Consider the following 4,817-nt stretch of genomic DNA (forward strand, 5'->3'; position numbering starts at 1 on the left):
TATATATAAACTAACACTTATGGAAAACTTATGTTCTAAGGGCTGTTCTAAGAACTTTACACATATTAACTCATTTAATCCTCACAACTCTAAATATTCCCATTATACAGACAAGGAAACAGAAACTCAGAGAAGCAACTTCAGGGCCTTTGTGTAAGCTCTTACCCATTCTTGGCTTGTTGACCTGGCTGACTGCTAATCAGACTTCAGATGGGATGCCTTGGGGAGCATTCAAAGATCTCCCTCTCTAGGTCAGGCCCTCGCATAGCATCTAGCGCAGTTTTTATTATGTAATTATTTAGGGGGTCATTTGGTTCACGTCTGTCACCCCCATAGGCTTTAAATTCCATGTTTTGCTCATAATTATATCTTGAATATTCAACATATAATACTTAATATTTGTTGAATTAATCAATAAACATTTTCAGTAGGAGAGGGGATGTGGTCAGATTTGCTTTAGAAGGATTTCTCTTGTGTAAAAGTTTGAAGGTGGGGAGACCAAGTCACCAACAGCAGCTGAATTCAGGAGTGACAGGAAGGCAGGCTGGACTAGAGGAGAGGCAAGAGGGATGGAGAGAAGTGGGTGAACCCAGGAAGTATTTAGGAAGCATAGTGGATGGCACTGATAATTAAGTGGATAGAAGTGAGGAAGAGGAAGGAATCAGAAGGGACTCCAAGTTTCTGAGAGCACTTTGAACTGCAGTGAGGAAGCATCTGCAAAAAAGGCAGGTTGGGTTGGCAGAGCAGGCTGTCCCTAGACCCAAGCAACTGAAACATGGAAAAGCTCTCAAAAAAATCTTTGCACCCAAACTCCTTAGCTTGGTCCTGGTGTACTTTATTCTGCCCCATCTGTGGTCTACCCCCAAACTCAGCACATAGATCACTGCTCCTCCCCTAAACCCCACCTGTCGTCCAGTCCACCTTAGTAAGTGCCACCCCACTACTCTCTCTCCACAAGATGCAGCTTGGAGGATGTCTCCTCTGGGATCCCTCCCCGCTGCCCCACCCCTTCACGGGGTGAATGAGTCCTCTGTAGCTATCAGGATTTGCTGTATCAGGAGTGTTCCTCTGCTGTCACCTGTGATGACCATTTTTCCTCAATTCAGAATCCCCAGCACCTGCAAAAGGCCTGGATCAAGGTAAACCTCAAAAACGTTTGTTTTACTGAATTTTCCCAAAGACTTGGCTTTACTACATTAAGAGCTGAGGCAAGGAATGTGGCAGTAAATCCTGGTGCCACCACTTAGAGATTAGATAAGTCACTTTTTTCAAGCCTCAGTTTCCGTCCATCAAATGGAGATAAGAATACAGTGGACCTACCTCGAAGAGTTGTTTTGAGGGGAAAATGAAATATGCTAGGTTAAGTGTTTAACACAATGCCTGGAACATGGTTAGTTCCCTCAAAAAATTAGCTGTTATTTATTTATTTTTAAATTCTCGCCTTGATACTCAGAAGGGGCATGAGCAGGAACAGAGGATTGCAGTTCTTAGGATGGCCACGCGAGGGAAGTGGTGAGCAGCCTCCAGGAGGACTTCGGATCTGCTGTGCCAAGGCACCTGCTGAGGACCCAGATGGCCCGCCTGGGGTTTCCGGGGCTTCCCGGCCCCTGAACATGTGGGCGCAGGCCAGAGCGCCGCAGGAGAAGCCTCTTCCAGGTGCTCGGTCTCGACTCTCACAGCCCCAGCCATCCCTCCTGCTTGTCCCCGTCTTGGCTTGGAGGGGCTGGAGGGCAGGAGGGGACAGAGTGGGGGGCAATCAGGATATATCCCCTCCATTTTGTCATTTGTCTTTCAAACTGGTTTATGGCTATTTCTTCTGTATAGAAGTCTTGTAGTCAAACATTTCCATGTTTTCTCTTATGGCTTCTAGGTTTCATCATGCTTAGAAAGTCTTTTCCATCTCCAAGATAATTAAAATATTCACTTGTCTCTTTTCTGATACATTATAGTGTTAAATATGTGCTCCACCTGGAATTTATTTCAGTGTACAAAAAGGGCACAGCTTTTTGTAATTTCCCCAAAAGACTTGCTGGTTATTCCACCCATTTGATCTCCCCCCTCCAACCCCCTACCAACATCCCCCACCCCCACCCCCCCGCCATTTGTCTGAAGTGCTGTCTTTTATTCATTCATTCATTTAGAGACAAGGTCTTGCTCTGTTGCCCAGGCTGGAGTGTAGTGGCGTGATGACAGCTCACTGCAGCCTTGACGTCCCAGGCTCAGATAATCCTCCCACTTCAGCCTCCCTGGTACTTGGGACTACAGGTGTATGCAACCATGCCCAGATAATTTTTTTTTTTTTTTTTTGATACAGAGTCTAACTCTGTCACCAGGCTGGAGTGAAGTGGCGCGATCTCAGCTCACTGCAACCTCCATCTCCTGGGTTCAAGAGATTCTCCTGCCTCAGTCTCCCAAGTAGCTGGGACCACAGGTGCACGCCACCACGCCCAGCTAATTTTTGTATTTTTAGTAGAGACAGGATTTCACCATGTTGGCTAGGATGGTCTCAATCTCTTGACCTCATGATCCGCCTGCCTCAGCCTCCCAAAATGGTAGGATTACAGGCGTGAGCCATCGCCCCCGGCCACAATTTTTGTATTTTTTATAGAGACAAAGTTTTGCCATGTTGCCCAGGCTAGTCTCAAGCAATCCACCCGCCTCGACCTCCCAAAGTGTTGAGATTACTGGCATGAGCCACTGTGCCGGGCCTAAAGTGCTATCTTCATTATACATTGAATTCCCTTGCGGGGCTAGATCCGTTTCCGTACTCCATTTTGTTCCACAGATTGGTCTAGTCCTGCTTCAATACCGTACTGCTTCAAACACATTGACTTTAGAGTATGTTTTAGTATTGGGTAAGACAAATCCCTTTTCATTACTTTTCTTCCTGGACTTTTTATTCCTGTATGTTTATTCTTCTATATACACTTAAGAATCAACCCCCTCTCCACCCACCTCCCATCCAATCCTTCTGGTAACCAATATAGAACTTTGAAGATACTGAAATTATATGCAAAATGTACATTGCACATCTCCAGAGAGATAGTGCAAAGTTTTCATCAGATGTGCAAAGGGAGCCCCTGGTCTACCTGTCTCTGTGAAAGGGGCCAGGGAGGAGCACACAGGAAGCCTGATTCCTCTCTGTGCTCCCACTCCTCACCTCCACCCTCGTTCCAGGTCCTACCCTGGCCTCCATCCTGCCTCCCCTAATCTAGTCCCCCTTGCTGCTCCAGAGCAACCATTCCACCACCCAGGCCCTAGTTCCAGGCCTAGGCTTAAGGTAGAATAGCTGATAACAAAGCTTTAATTAATATGTAAATATAATCAGGAGCCCCAGCTCCACCTCTGACCAGCTATGGAACCCACTTTGAGGCTTTTCACATTGTAGGGCCTCAGTTTATGCTTCTCACAGACCAGGTGAGAAGGGAAGGCATAGGATGACTATGCCTCCTAGCAATCACCAGGAGGATCCTTTAATCCCAGTAATTTTCCTTTTTCTCCCCACCATCCCACTCCCCATTTACTTTTTTTTTTTTTTTTTTGAGACAGAGTTCCCCCATCACTCAGGCTGAGTGCAGTGGTGCGACCTTGGCTTACTGCAACCCTCTGCCTCCGGGGTTCAAGTGATTCTTGTACCTCAGCCTCCCGAGTAGCTGGGACTATAGGCGTGGGCCACCACACCTGGCTAATTTTTGTGTTTTTAGTAGAGATGGGGTTTCACCATATTGGCCAGGCTGATCTCGAACTCCTGGCCTCAAGTGATCCGCCCACCTTGGCCTCCCAAAACACTGGTACAGGTGTGAGCCACCGCACCCAGCCCCCATTTACATTTTAATTCATGCCCTCAGCAGGGAGACTACTGGTTTTACATGCCTCCAGCAAATATTAATTATTCTGTCCTCTCTGTCAATGAGTGGAATTCAAAATACTGGAGCCCAAGAGTAGAACTGACCAGTCCTAAGCAAGGTTAAATAGACAAGTTGGGGCAGGCATGACCCTAGGAAAGACTTTACACAGTATCCTCCTGGGCTTCAGAACCCAGGACTCCAGGAGTCCATTTGGAAGTTTATATAGGCAGATGCCAGGCCCTAGAACAGAGTTTCTCAACCTCAGAAACCTGCTGACATTTTGGGCCTGACAATTCTCTGGCGCGGGGGCTGCCCTGTGCATTGAAGGCGTGTAGCAGCATCCCTGGTCTCTTCTCATGAGACGTCAGTAGCAACCTCCTCGTTGGGAAAATCAAAAATGTCTCCAGACATGGTCGAATGTTCCCTGGGGGGCAAAATCGCCCCAAGTTTAAAACCATTGCTCTAAGAGAGCGCAGGGGAAGCAGGTTAACTTGGGCTTCAGGGCCGGCCACTCTATTTCCTTCTGTCTGAAAGGGACATTATAAAGTCTTTCTCTTCATACCAGGCACTGGGGGAAGTCTTTTCTCCTCTCTGAGCTTCAGTTCTTCCATCTGTAAAATGGACTTGACGTTTGTAAGTTGTTTCTTCTTCTCTTACCATCTGACGTTCCTGGAACTGGTTCAGGGTAGGGCAGGGGGCGCCGCGGTGCCTGTGAGGTCCTGGGAGGTGCCCCAAAGAAAAGGAAGGATGAGAAAGAACAGATAGGGGTGGTGGTGGAGAGGGGAGGCCGGGCAGGAGGCAGGAGCGTCCTAGGGACACGGAGAGGCCTGAGGCTTCGCCAGACCCCGCTTCTTGGAGGCCTCATTAGTGTAGATCTCCCTCAACCCGGCAAGCCAAACTCCCCGGATTCCCCTAGGCCCCGCCCACCACCGAGGCCCGGCCCCCATTGGCCCCGCCCATCAACGCGAC

Source organism: Mandrillus leucophaeus, unplaced genomic scaffold (assembly GCF_000951045.1).
Source record: "Mandrillus leucophaeus isolate KB7577 unplaced genomic scaffold, Mleu.le_1.0 Scaffold182, whole genome shotgun sequence".
Classification (NCBI taxonomy): Eukaryota; Metazoa; Chordata; class Mammalia; order Primates; family Cercopithecidae; genus Mandrillus; species Mandrillus leucophaeus.